This window comes from Rhopalosiphum padi, chromosome 1 (assembly GCF_020882245.1).
Source record: "Rhopalosiphum padi isolate XX-2018 chromosome 1, ASM2088224v1, whole genome shotgun sequence".
NCBI lineage: Eukaryota > Metazoa > Arthropoda > Insecta > Hemiptera > Aphididae > Rhopalosiphum > Rhopalosiphum padi.
Genome location: NC_083597.1, coordinates 74,688,486 through 74,705,155, shown reverse-complemented (window position 1 = coordinate 74,705,155; position 16,670 = coordinate 74,688,486). Strand labels below are relative to the sequence as shown.

General features: G+C 27.5%; 1 protein-coding gene across 1 annotated transcript in view; it reads left to right on the top strand.

Moving 5' to 3' along the window:
- Positions 1-993: 993 nt before the first annotated feature.
- LOC132928043 (transcription factor mef2A) overlaps positions 994-16,670 on the top strand; it is a 58,208-nt gene continuing 42,531 nt past the window's right edge. The window contains exon 1 of the mRNA XM_060992623.1: positions 994-1,364. The gene's annotated coding sequence lies outside the window, so the exon portion shown is untranslated. The remainder of the gene's footprint in view (positions 1,365-16,670) is intronic.

The following is a 16,670-nucleotide window of genomic DNA, read 5'->3' as shown; positions in this document are numbered from 1 at the left end:
AAAGTAAAGCATACCAATTATAATTAAAATATATAAATTACAATATTTCTAGATTTCATTGATTTGACTTAATACATTAAGTTCAATTGTTTTGCTCATATAAAAATTAAGTTGATATTTAAAGTGACAATCAATTATAATCAGTATTATTCAAGATTACAAATAATTGCTTGATAGGTATGTTTACACATTATATGGGTACCTAACACAATCAGAACATACATTATATCTTACATACAAGACGTATCAATTCTTTGAAGTGCATTGAGTAATTTGTAAAAAATATTTAAAAATTAATTAAAATTGCAATTAATACCGATCGTTATTATCGTCGCGAGAACATTATATTTTTTTGTTTGTTTGTTTTTCATCTCCCCTCCTCTCTATTTACACACAAGCATACACATTAACATATGCTTATAACCTCAACGTTTTCAATCACTGAGACGGCTTGCCAGCAGTGGAGGTTACATGTGTCGGGGCCGCGTAGGCGATGGAGTACGACGATGACAACGACAACGACAACGGGGTTAAACAATGCGGTACATACGTGGAGGACAAAACGAGATGGATAGACGATAAAAGATTTATACGGATAGCTGGGGAGGTGGAAATAAATAATAATAAAAAAAAAAATAACTTAGTGGCAGGAAAAATCATACAGGTAATGCGACAGTAATTTACTCACTACACAGGTAGGTGTACAAGGTACTACACTATTACTATAACTACTACTACTACTACTACTACTACTACTACTACGTACTACTACTACTACTATTACTACTACTACTACACTACTACTACTACTACTACTATTATTATAATAATATAATATTGATACTCACACACAGACACTGCCGTCGCCGTCGCCGCCGCCGCTGGTTATTGAATGGAAGGAGGAGAACACCGTAAAAGAAGAACGAGCCCGGCGATCGGGTGGGATCCAATCTTCAATGTATGCAACAGTTTCGCGTTCGCCACCGGGTGTATCAGGTTGCACGTGCTAATGAGACATGGTAAAACGTGACACTTGTCACACGTTGACGAAAAAAACCCGCATTTATTATTAACTTCACTATCATAATAACATAATGTTAATCTTGTAATTTTTTTTCTTTACATTTTTCATTCATATTATTTCCTTACGCTGCTAAGCAGAAAATTGTACTCGTTGCTGTTACCGTCGTTTCGGTCGGACAAAACAGATAATACAATTTTTTTTTCGCGCGCACTTTCCGCAATTTTCAAAACAATATTTTATTATGTATATCGGACGGTCCGGCGACGGATAAACGAATAAACTGCACCGATATAACGTGATACAATTGGAGTACCGAGGAATAGCCGAAATTATTACAAAGGTCAGTGTCTAATATATTAATTAATTAAAATAGAGATTTTATATAGACGATTTAAATGATAACGTACAATCATTGTTTTTAACGGCACCCCGCTAAGTCACAGTGTATCTGTGTGTGATACATCGCCCATCGGTACAAATATATATGTCCTGTTCAATTTGTTGTAATCGAAACTATAAACTAATAAATTATGCAAGTATGGATAGTTACAGTGGAACAGTTATGAGATATCCACAAAAATGTATAATACATTCGTATAAATGTATACGTCAATAATTATAACTTAAAACAATATTTAAATAATAAATAAATTACTGATTTACATTTCTTCCGTATCAATATTGTAATAATATAATATTATAAATAAAATTAAGATAAAAACAATTATAATACACAAAAGTGTTATAAACTCTTAGATATCATACTGGTAAGGTAGTATTTACATTTAATTACCTAGTACTTACATACTTACAAACGTATAAGTTATAAGTTATAACTAATACATTTTTTTTCATTTTTTTTTTTATGAGAGGTTTAGCCGGTTCTGGTTTACAATAATAATTATTAAAATAATTAGATTTAAAAAGTGAATTAAATTATACATTTTTAGCTTAACAATAAAAAATAAAAATTTTAATTTTTTTAATTAATTGAAGAAAATTAATTTATACATAAATAAACTAGACGTTTTATTTTAGCGTCAACATTATTGTACAATATTAAATGTTATTATTTTTATTAGATATAAAGTAGACACAGAATTTAGTTTTATATTAGGCTAATTGATTTAATTATTTAAAACAAAATATTATGTATAATAATGAAAATCTGTTTTATTTTATATACTTATTAAATAATTCTTCCATTGTAATTTTGGATAAATTATAACATAAAAAAAAATATTTGGAATTTATTTATTTAGAATGATTATATATTTAAATATATAAAAATATTCTGTATAATTATATTTATAACTATTAGTACTGGTCACTAGATCTATTCAAATCATGTGATTTAATTTACTTTTGATTAAAATTTTAACATGATTTTTGCCTTATTATAATATATTATGTTAAATTATACATGATTTCATCAGTATACGCTATATATGCACATATATGTATTATGCATATCTATAGCTATTAATACATTTTATTAATTATTCTTGCATGTTAATTTAATTTTTTTTTCTCTTCTATTTCAGTTAATTGTACATTGTACTAATATAAATCATTGATACCCCGAAATCCAACTTTTATCATACTTATATCTGTAATAAATTGAGAAATAATTGCATGTGTAGTTCGAATAATAATTATTTCTGTTTCAGACTTTCTAATTATTCGGGATCACTAATTTACTTGCATTTTGAGATGATTATAGTTATAAATTAATATAAAGTAATTAAGATTTCGTATTGAGCCTTAAATTTTTAAATTTTAAAAATAAAAATCGTTAGAAAATTAATTATTACTTTAAATTATTACACAACAATAAGTATACGAGTGGGTGGAATTATCCATTTGCTTTTTAAAAAAATAATTCATCTTGGGTACAACCCATCTGCGCCAAAATAAAAAAGGTTAATATTTTTTCTAACTGCCCAAATTTGTGCCAAATTTATCCGTGTTGTACAGTGATTTTACATGATAATAATCAATTAAATATGTTAAATATATAAATATTGTTATAATAGATAAAACTGTTCTCAATTGACTGTCAATAATACAATTTTTTTTTCAAATTATAGACTTTTATAACAGTGAATAGTACCTACACATTTTTTTCAAAATAATAATTATCAACAATCACACTTTTATGTTTTTTAAAACAATCTAATCTTTATTACAGTTAAATGAAATTATTTTTGCATATTTATAACACGTTAATTTTTGTTTTTATAATAATGTATTATATTTAAAGTTTTTTTATTATATTTTAATTTGTGAATTTTTCGATGGTTGGGAATACTGTTAATACAGCTAATATTTATTTTAATATAAACATCTATTTGATCTAATTTAATTAAAATTTTTAAAAATATAAAATATTAGGATGTGAATTATAAAATAAATTGTTCATTGATGTGACATTAAAAGATTCCTAGTTATTGGTGGTTTAAGGTTTTAGTTATACGTACATATACGTTATATCGTACATATATCATAAGCAATAGAATGTTAAAAATAAAAATGTATAACGTAGGTAAATTTAATGCGAATTGGCAATGGGAAAAACCGTATCTTTTTATTTTTGGCGCAGAAGGTAGTTAATATTATTTTACAACCCTCATTGTAGTTGTTTTGACATAGCGGGCGATGTATAGTGTATCATGTCTAAACTATCTTATAAAGTCTAAATTTTATTATAAACATAATAGGTATCCAAAATACCAAAGTAGCTCTTTTTTCGCGTAAAAAATAAAACTTTGTCTACGTTCTTTATTCAGTTACATTCATATGTATAGTACGTCGATATTGACATTATTGACATGATTCTTAACTAGTAAAGTATTGAAATACGATTAGTGTTAAATTATTTTCAATTTTATCGAAATTAATCTAAATTCTAGAGGTATTCTTTTATCTTTTATTAACAAATTATTTTAAATTAACTCGATATGTGAATATATAAATCATTAATTTCGTTCAAATTACATTATTACTTACTTTAATATAATATTTTAAATTTCTAACGTAATAATAAATTCTTCACGTACATTTAATTTAATTGTTCTACGTTTCAGTCTTATATATATATACCTATATTATGTATTGTATAAGTCACAACGAATATAAAGCAATGATAATTATTGTTGTATCGATCGATAATGCATCTATCTAATATCTACACTATAATATTAAAATGTCTAATAGTGTACATATTTATTTAAGTTAATGTTTTAAGAGGTAAATAATTTAGATCAAAATATTATTTTACATTTAGTAACTATGTGTAAAAGGTTATCGCAGTTAGTATCAATAAATTATAATGCATAGGTATATAAACCCGTTTCTTGTGATACACAATATATGGTTCGTCTTCGTTTCATTTCGCACGTTGTAAAAGACATTTTTTACGGCTTTTGACATTCAGTGATAATATACATACAATTTATACCGAATATGAGCTATTTCACGATAATATAAATTATAATTAAATGCCAACACAATTCAGATATATAGATAGCTTAAGATAGTAATTAATGACACACGGTACTCACACACATTATACATTTATACGTACTACATATAGGTAGTCATTTAATCAACGTGGTTGTGATTGTGCCTCTTGCTTACATCTAAATGACGTACCTTTACACTGTAGTATATTACATTCGCTTTTATTTCCTTTTTATTATTATTCCCTATTGCCACTGCAACAACGCTTACTATTTTTGACATCTTAAAAATAATAACAATTTGATATAATTTCTTACTAATAATAGTAATAATTTACTATAGACATTTACATCTTAACCAAATCCAAATATATTCTTGACTTGAAAGTGTGTAGTGCTTCCGATGCCTAAGGTTACTATAGACTCTTTATTTTTAGAACGGCCCTGGTATTTTATATGTTTCTTTCAGTTCTTTTACTATAATCTATAGAGATCAGTTATTAAAAATCGATGAAACATATTATTTGGTTCATCCATCGGGTGTAGAAAAATTACTTAAAGAGGTAGTTGTTCAAAATTGTTTTGTTTAAAAGTACTTTTTTGGAGGATAGATAAGGACGGATATTTAGGTACCTACGTTAAAAAATATTGTATACAAGATTCATACTAGCCAAAATTATTTTTGAACTATAGATCTACCCGTTAATGTGTTTTATTTTAAGTTTATTTTTTCTGTGTTTTTTTTTATCAATTTATTTATTTATAAATATTGATATAAATTTGAGACAGTTATTAAATAATTAAATGGTTATATTTCGTTTTACATCAACTTCATATTATTTATAACATTTTATAATACTTGATATTTTTTATTTTATATTGAAATTAATTACTTTCTTTACCTAGATACTCGTGATAACGCTTATATTTTTAAGACTTGCATTTTATTTGAATACACCCATTACTATATTACAATTACGAAACTTTTTTTTAATTTTCTTATTGCATTTGTGTTTCTAACATTATCAAAATAAGAAATATTTTAAAGTATTAGTACAAAGTATTATAATGGCATCAATATTCAATTGAAAAATAAAATATTTGTAATAAAAATAGTTATGTAATTTTAGATTCTGAATTGCAGAGTAATGAATGTATTGATTATACAATGATGTGGGTTTTGAAAATTAAAAATGTTTTTGTCTTTGAAAACAGTTTTTAATAGTAGATAAAATGAGTTCTTCACTTTCCTATTCTGGTAAAAAATGAATCTAAATAGTTTGTACTTGGAACGAGGGTGACAAAATATTTCTTAGAATTTAACAAAATAATCGGGGTGAAAAATGGAAATATTTACGCAAAACCAGTTCTCAATAACATAGCTTTCGTTTTTTTTGTAACTTAAAAATAAATAACTTTATCATAGACTTGACATTTTCAATAAATGTTTTTAATAATATTTACAAGAAACGAAAAAAAGTTATAATTATCTAAGATTGAATACGTTTATTAAAATTATGGATCATTAACTTTTTGTTTTGAATAAACTTAAAAGTGTAATACAGTTGTTTTTAAAGCAATCCAAAAATATTAAAAAATACGTCACAATTTTTTTAAAAGCAAATAAAGTTTAAATTTTGATAAAATGTAATAAAATTATGAAAACGTACACACCATTTTGTAGTTAAAAATACCTAACAATTTTAATTTTGATACCTTAGAAATTAAAAATAACATACAAGATTCCTTATAAATTTATTTTACTAAAATGTAAAAAAAAGTATAGCGTAAAGCCACCTACTTTTTGAAGATCATTAGAAATTAAAATTTTGACAACATATTTGAACATATTACCTGTATAGTCATATAATATATACTTCTAAAGTGTCTTCGTATTGTTTTGTTATTTTTCAAAAATTATTTGTTTAGAAACTTTTAAATTATTCTACTATTATTTAAATTATCATTTTATAATGCATCTTCTATTACACATTGGAATATATAAATTATTTAGACTTATTAATAAAACTATTAATAATAAATAATACTTATAGTTATGCTTTTGAGATATTATAAGTATATAGGCGTCATACTGACTTTTTAATATTTATATTATAAAAAATGTATTAGTGAAGTTTAATAAACAAAATTTAATATTTTAAATTAATAAAATTGAATATTAAAACAAACAAAAAAAAAATGTTTATAGATGATTGAACACTTCATTTTTTCATATATGTTTATAAAATATATTTTTTTTTTTTTTAGGAGAAATGATTTGTTTTAAATATTTAAAATATTTTTTAACGGTACATTTATAAAATAATAAATTTATAAAAAACAATAGCAGGTATACCTAGGTATAAATACATAATGTTATTTAAACATAAACAAATTCAAATAAATATTCTGAAAATTGTTGTGTTTTATGTTTAAAGAATAATATAATAATACTTTTGAAAATGTAGTAAAAATCTCATTATACTTGATTTAAAAAAAACATATGTTTCCAGAAAAAAAAAATAATGATTCATTGTTTCGCCGTGTAATATACATAGGTACGTAATATACGTAGCTCATTTATTTGTGCCGGAAATGCGTATGTGTCTTGATGGTTATTTAATTGGGGGGTAGCTTTTATATTTGAGTATCACGTTAAAAAATATCACGAAATAACACTTGATTTACATCATGCCATTATGTTGACATTAAACAATTTTTCAATTTTAAATAACATCCATATTTCATAGAAAATTCGTCACGATTTTTAAAGTTTGCACTTTACAACTATTATAATAATCTAATGGGTAGGTACTGTGCATTATCAAATTCACCAGTGTTCGTCCATTGATAGTATTAAAATATAAAATATATAATAGATTTCATAAAAACGTTCGATTGCTTATATATTTTTTAAACTTTTAACTGAAATTCTATTATCACTTTTTTAACAATTACATTAAAAATTATTGATTTAAAATTAAACCACGTTCAATTTAAAATTTATTAAAGTTCTATATGAAACATTCTGTGCTCTTAAATTATGAAACCAATAGTTCCTTCACTTTGCATAGAATTGAAAATTTATTTTTATAAAGAAAAAAACGTATAAGTATTTAATATTTTATTTTTACTTTAAATATTTCTGATATTATTATATCTATCTAATTTCTCAGTAATTTTTATATTTTTTTATAAAATATTGAAACGATACGATTGGTTATTATAAAATTATATATAAACATAATTTAATGTTATATATTTTAATTTTTAAATGATGCAAACGATATTCAAAATTTAAGATCGGTACGCAGTACCAGCTATAAGAATTCATAATTAATACCGTTTGAAACCAATATTTGTTTTCTTAATGGAATTTAAAGGTTTATATAATTTAGATGGAGATGTGACTACTCTGAGATTTTTAATTTAGTTATAATTTTATAAAATAAATTTATATAATTTGAATTAAATAATAAACTACTATAAATAGTTAAAAAATTGTTATCTTTTACAACAAATACAGTAATAAGTATTATAACAAAAAAACATTTGATTTGTTATTCATAACAAATAATCCTTAAGACAAAGTATCCAATTATATGTTGTAAATTGATATATTGTCTGTGTATTATAATATAGATAATACATTATACATAGTACATAGATAAACGTAAATAATTCTTCAAAATATATTTATTATTTCGGGTTAATTGGCAACTTTTAATTATAGTGAGCTAAAAAACTAAATTTAAAACTAAAAATCGGAAGGCCACATTTTTATCGTGTCTTCAATGTGGTAGGCGTTGAAAATATTACCCTATATACTGCTGTTGCAGCAACGTTATCACATATCATGTTTACGGTAACCTAAACGTACAGCGGAAACGATTTTTCGACGTTTCTTCATAACTGCCGACTACGCCGCCGGTCTTTTGTCCGTAACAAGCCCACGGCCGGCTAAGTGGTTTCCCCGGATAATATCAATGGACAAGGCGTGTGTATGTGTGTGTGGTGTGTGTGTGTGTGTGTGTGTCGCCGCCGTGCCGTAGAATGTGTACGTGAGTTGTTATATATACGAACCCGTGTGTTTCGGTATCACTTTTGTCATGGTCCGTATACATGAATGAATTCCGTTGCGTCGTGTGGTAGGACGGTGGAGGACGGGAAGCTGTGGAGGAGTGTATGGCACAAGGGGAATGACGGGACGTAGGGGGTCCCGAGGGGGGATGGAAGGAGAGGGCAGGCCGAGGAATGAATGAAGTCGGAATCCATAGTCGCGGCGTGCATGCATGGAGCGATTTCACACTCGGTTTGTGTGTGGCAGGCCAGCCGTATCGGTACATCAATGGATCCGACACCGGATGCATCATTGATCTCTCATCGTGAAGAAAACTGTCCGGAAAACTCGCTGTACTTATACGTTAACACAAACACATATACATACATACACGCACACGCGCACGCACGCACATTCGAGCCACGATCGCTTCTTTGGTACACGAAAATATTTCTCAAAAACTAAAATTATAATATACATCGTTCCGATATACGCTATAACACTCTATAACCAATAATAATATTTTTCGTTTATAATGTTATTTTTTCGTATCCACCAACAGTTCACGGACCAAAAGCCGATACTCTTCTTTATTCATTATAATATTATACTCGTACCGCACGTTTACCGTGCCAACGGATATCGAACTGCTAATTTATTTTATGTGATTACATAAACAATAAACATGTCTGTTCGATATAATAATGTGTTATGTTTATATTCTTGTCATTCAATTTAAACCGTATACCAAGTTACGTACAATATTGAAAAATTAATTTTTATTAACAATCCAAACATTATCTCTATTCCAACTTCGGTCGTCTTGGTGTAGGTTGAAGGATTATTTTGTGATACTGAATTAAAAAACAATAATAAATTATCACATTCAAATAACTGAACGTAGATAAAACTATTATATTTTAAAGAAGTTCTTGTTCGTACTTTCGTGAACAAAATGTAGACGAATTATTATTATAGTGATAAATTTAATTTGCTTTATCGACTTAAAAAAAAAAAAAATATATTATAAATATAATGTTGGTTTCCCAATGTTTTTAAAAATCATATTTTGTTAGACTTTGTACTAAATTATAATACTACAACAATAAAGGTATACTTAATATTTAGATAGCATAATCCACACCAAAATTAGTTCCAATGTTATGCACGCAAAACTTGGGTGGTAGTACTACAACTAGATATATTATGTATAGATTTTATACATGAAGACTTATGAATACTATATAGACATAGTATCAGGCATTTAATTCGAATATTTAAGAATCTAATTAATGGTTTCTAATAATTATCAATACTTATTAAAAGTATGCCACACCCAAATGTGTTTTCCCCGTCTTATATACATACAGCAGTGACAATTTGCGTTCGATATAATCAATTTTATGCTGTTATAACTAATATCATAGTGAATTGATTTATGATAACATTTAAATGTAAGAATATTATCTGTGTTCTTTCGTTGATTTTTAAGGATAATTTAATTTTTAAACGAGTAATGAACATTTTTATTTTAAATATTATTTTACATACTCATAACTTGCTTAAATATTTAAATATCATGAGAAACTAACAAGAGACCACAGATAATGTTCTTTACATTAAATTTAAAAATAGGTTAATTAATTCTAATCTCTAAGCGCACAAAATTAATTCTGCTGAACTCAAATTGTAGATGTTCTACGTTTGTAAGACAATACATCCGCATTTGTAATGTCCTGCACTTAAATATTATTAAATATTTTGAATAATAATGAATTAATATCATTTTTAAGAATTTAAATATATAAAAATCGAATGTCAGACAAATAATTTAATAGAGTAAATTGGTTAAAAGTTCTTTTATTTACAAATATCTGGAATGTGAAATTAATTCTTATATTATTAAGATTCAAAAAAGTAATATACTTAAGAAGTGGTAATAATACAAAATATGGTTTTTTTTCTCAAATATTTTATAATTTTATATAAATTTAATATTATTTATCATCCTAATTAATTTATATTTTATAGACAAAAATGTATATAAAACTATACTTTTTTCTCAGTATGATGTTTATCAGCTCTTTTACGACATATTACGTTAGTCACTATGTTTGACATAATTCTCAAACTTTTCAAATTGTGAATATTATATTTTTTATAAAGTAGCCGAAAAATTGATAATGATGTGAACACCCTTAGGTAATTTAGAGTCATTCAGGTCGACTCTTTTCACAAATATTAAATACATATGTATACTTATATTTAAAGACTATTGGTATATTAACTTGTGAATTTATGATGGTTGTAAGAAAGAATTTTTATATTGATAAACTTCTTAGATAGGTAACGCTGGTAATTAAAATGTGATTTTAGTTCAAATTGCTCAGTATGAATATTTCATAGGTCTGTACATATTTGATCTTGATTAGGTATTTTTACAATACAAATACAATGCAATACAATGGAACATACTTTTCACATAATTATTACTGCGTGTGATTATGAACCAATAATATACATATATATATTATATGTGAATTAATTCAAGTTTTGTGATTTACCATTTACCAAAATGTAAATATATACACATTATAATTATTTGTTGTTAAACTTATTACTATTTGATAATTTAATGTTAAATCAATACTTATGTTTTATTTATAAATGCTAACAAATTTAATATTTTATAAAATTACACCATAGCTATAAAATGCAAAAATAATAATTAAATATGACGATCAAAAAATTATTAGATAATATGTATTATTTTAAAATTAATATTTTAAAATGCTAATATAGTTTAAAAAAAAAAAAAAAATCAGATTTGCGTTTAAAAAAATATCACACGATTTATAATAATTATTGTATGTTATTTATTTATTCGTGATATGCTATGATAATTTTTAATTTGAATGATAAAATATATATTATATAAATCAAACGATATTATTACGGTAAAGTAAGATATAATATATATTAGTTTCTTAGAAGGTGTAATGTATATATATCCGTCTTAAATATTAATTTCTACACATTTCAGAATTTATAATTAAAATTAATCGCATAAGTACCAATGATAAATTCAATTTATATTATAATTCTACGCACGGCGTATAATAATATGATATCATGTGAGGACATCATAAACTCAACATAAAGATTTAGTCGATATCACAGTACACGAGAAACGTGTTATAACCGTAAAATCGCATATAACATTATATGTCGACGACGTATACCGATTACGTATGATAATTATTATTATTATATTGTATTTTGAAATAATCGTTTTAACGAAAATCAATATAACATTATAGACTCGTAATAATATCGCGTGAGACGCGATCAGTCGGCGTGAGATATAATATAATATTGCGTGTTTGTGGAACGGCGGACAACCCATTTCACCAATCCATTTTAATAATCCGACAATACGTTCCATACCACCGCCGACTCCACTGCCGCAACAACGTCTTCCCCGGTGTACTTTACTTGCATGACTTGCCACACGACTACTCCGGACAGCGGGAGAGTGTGTAGACATGTGATGATAATTTAGATTGCTCACAAGACGCTTTATTGTGTTAGTAATTTTGGTGACGGATCGGTTCTGTTATGTTCTCTCTCTCTCTCTCTCTCTCATTCATACTAACTCTCTATCGTATATTGCCACGTCGTGAATATTATACCGTTGCAGTATGTCTGTGCATAATTGCTTATAGGGGATTAAACGCACGATCTGCCCTCGGAGTGTAGTGTATGTGCGGCTGAATCGCGCGTCCGGGATGGGTGGACGGTGGTTGTGGCGGCGGCGTCGGTGACGTGTACGGATGTCGGTGGGGTAGTGGGGGGGTGCACACCGCCACCCGCTCGAAGGGATATAAGAAAAATAAGAGAGAAAATAATTAAAAAATATAAATTAAACGTCGTATTTACATACTCGGTTAAATCTCCGGGGCGCATGTATATATAAGAAGCGTGCATGATTGCCAAGAGAAATGAGTTCGTTAAGAAAACTGCGGGCCAATGGGCGCGGGGCGGCCGGGAGATTCGATGGCAGAAAGATCGCGCGACGAGGGGATATGGAAATCCTTATTTTAAAAAGGGTTTGGAAAAACTTCGGCACGCAGGGGTGAACGGCGAAAGACGGAGAGAATTTTAATTTCACTTGAGAATGAAGAGAAAACATTTTAACAGAAATAAGAAGGCAACGGTGGCGTACGGGCAGCGAGCGTCAGCGGTGGAGTGTCGGCCGAGGCGACGGAAGGGAGGGACGGTGGTGGAAATTAGAAACGGGAAAACTGCGAGGGTAAATGATGGGACCCGTCACAGACCGCCCGGCACGAATATAAAATCTTAAAACCCTCTCTTTTTCATTCTCTTTCTCTCTCTGTCTTCCCCTTCTCACTCTCTCTTCCTGGGCAGCCCCGTCTCACTCTTTCGTATTCTTTCTCTTTTTCTTCTCTTTGGCCCAACGACCCCCCTAAAACCCCAGCTCCTCGCTCGCTTCCTTGCTTCCTGGAAGTATAATATGTACACGGGGCACCAAAGTTCTTAATAATGCGTACACCGGGCACACGGATCTTTTATTTCTTTGTCTCGACTTGCATCCACCACCCTCATTCACGTAATATATATATATATAATATACGCTTTAATTAGCTTTTAAAACACTCGATGAATATTCTTCGTGGCTCTAATATATTTCAACTCTTCTCCCCTCCACCCTTTCCCATCTAAATGAAATCCATTAATACAGCCTTTACGATGTGACCACCAATATTGTTCGTCCGACCCGCGACCACTACGAAAGATATTCGATCTATATACCTAGTTGTGGTAACGAATACATTATGTGTAATCAAATAACGATACCTATGGAATGTTTTTGTTTTTTAATCTTCTACAAAACGACTTCAAATGGGTCTTTATAAAAATATTATGTATAACGATGTAAACTTACGTTCAACCGGTAAGGGAAAAATAACACGGTATATGATTAAACCATTGACTTGCATTGTTTTTCAATTCTGGACAGTTAACTCAAATATTATGTAACTGGGAATAATTTAGTAAGAAAAAAAATGTAATTGCTCTTATTATAATTTATTGGACCGATGTCATTATGGTTTTTTCAGTTCAGTATAACTATGTATTTAGTTTTTAATATTGTTTATGTAAATGAAAACAATCGATTTCAAGCGTATTCTCGGTATACATGAATAACGTATGATTTATATATACGTTGCATACACGATTAACATTTGAGAAACGAAGATCGTTCATGGTTTTTGATTTTCCGTCCGCGTGTGTGTTGAAGCATGTATAAGAGCATGACCGATAGATACAAAGCCACTACCTACAGTATATGAGCACTTATTAATTCTGTTGTTGATACGTATATTATATGAAGGGAAAAAAATGTGCTCGTATTATGTATTGCCCGAGTACACAAAGAATAATATGTCTTGTGTTATTCGAGATAACTAGGCTACGATTCGGAAACGAACAAGTATGTAAAGAGGCCCTTGGCTGTATATTATAGTAACATAATACAATATAGCCTAGTCAACAGCGATGGTGTAACGTGTTTTGTTTGCAACGGTGTTATAATAATATGCCTTAGCCCTTAATAATTGTTATTACACGCTATAATACAGGTAGTCATCATCGATTAGTTAAGTGGTCGAACTTCAGGCTATAATTTAATATCGATAATGTTCGATAGAATCCGGATAATTCCAAACTTGAGGGCATAAAAAAAAAATTGAATTTATCAAGAAACGAATAACACACGACTCGAAAGTTATAGAATATTTCATGGAGTTTGTCGAATTATAGTGCGTATACCTAAAAGAATTTATTTTTGTCACCAAAATAATATACTAAACAGTTTTCAAATAAATTTCACAGTTTAAATTAAACGAAATTATTATGTTGTATATGATAAAGTAGCTCGTGTAAATTTAGTATGTAAATAGCAAACACACTAATTAGTAATTAAAATAACAACAGCACAACTCTAAGATTTTCATAATCTGTCATTTATTTGTATATTTAAATATTATAAATTTACTTTTACAGTGACTAAAGTAATTTAAAATGAATTTCCTTATTCATTTATTTCGTATATTATTATATCGGATCGTTCGAAATTTCCCTTAAATTTAATAACACTATAGTAGCCTTAATGCAAGTTACAACGTATTAAAAACAAAAACATCTAAACATTTCATTGCTGTTCGTAATATTGGTGAATTATTTACATTAATTTACAATAACATAATTTTATGCATGTTCCGATAACAATAATTTAATCAGATTTAAATATAAATACTGGATACTTTGTAATCCACAACATAATGTAATCTATAAATGTCGAGCTTTGATGAAAGGTACAAAAACTAATTCGGTTTTGTTTTGCAATAATAATATAATATTATGAAGAATATTGTCCCAGTACCTCCGTCCACTTGAATAATACTGCTGCCCCAATAATTAAAAACACATATTACATGCATTCCAGTCGTATCATATTCACCACGCAGTCTATTTTGACAAACGCGTGTATACAACATAATATTATACTTCAATACTTAATACAATATTGTTATTACCACTAACCACCATATAATGATAATAATAATAATAACGATAATAATGTAATATGTTTATGGTTTACAGTGTACTTATAATAATATGTAAGTACTTTAAAGCTGGTAAACTCGCACGTTTTTCTCTTTATACGTATGAAAACGGGTCGCCGAATAAATATTGTTTCGAAGAGCCCATAAACCTGTGGTAAGCAACCGCATAACCTGTTTAACCCGACTTGGATCGTGGTATAGTTAATGTGCCGCATAAAATAAACACGATTGTGCTATGATAACGTTTGTTTAGAGCTCATATATATAGTTAAAAGTGCAATATATACTGTAGGTAATGGTATCTGGGCATACCTATAGGAGACGTTCTTAATTATGTTTTAATTCGCATTTGTTTACGAACGTTGTATCATTATTATTATCGAACCAATAAAGGTAAAAAAAAATATTAAAATAAAAGTTATAAATTACCATTGTTTATGCAAATACGACGAAATTATACTATTCTTCAAGAACTTATTATGCTTGTGTACGATTCGAATATGTTCGGTCTTATTTTAGCATGTTCGATCGATGTCAATGCATTATTTATAAAAAACCGTGTATTAACTGAGGTTAATCCACTTATTTTTTTTACACAAAAACGCATCTTTTTATCAATAACATGATCATCCTACAAAATATAAAATGATTTACTGTTCTCTATTATAGTTTAACATAGAATTATATTGTTCGCCAAAATAAAAATAACTGATGTATAATATCATTATATTTAAGGAACCTAATAATGTAATAAATAAATATCGTCTACAAGTACCTATATAGTTAAGTTTTTTTTAAAACTATTTTTGACATAATTTGGTGATTTACATAATATTATAAATTATAAATGTATACATTGGCTATAGTCAATTCATAACAATAATTAATGATAAAAAACGGTAATGGTACAGTGTGGCCGTGTCAACTATTTATTACATAGATAATCCAATATAATTGGCTTATCGTTTAAGAATGTCAATTTAAAATTATAAAAAATGGACAAATGATTTAAAAAATAAAATAATTTGAGACATTTAAATTTTTTACAGTTCGTACTACTGTGAATTCACACTATAAATTATAAACTGGAACTAAAACAGGTTGATGGAAAATTAATCTTTAACTAATAATGTTAATTTAACAATTTAATTTATGCAAGTGTATACATATATAACTTTAAAATGCTATAAGGACGTCAAAAAAATTAACTACATACTACCTAACTACGTTATTCGTATAATTTATTGTTTTTTATATTTTAAAAAATAATTTTATAAACTATTAAACTATTTATTATTTAATTTTTAGTGTAATATTATAAAGGGCGTAGGTACTGAGGTTAGGTTAGGTAAAACATTGAAAAAAGGACTAACAAATTTAGGGTTTTAATTTTATGAACAAAAATGTATTTCCATAATTAGTAAATATCTTTAAGTGAGCTTTAGAATATTTTTTTAGGATATGATCTGTCCTTT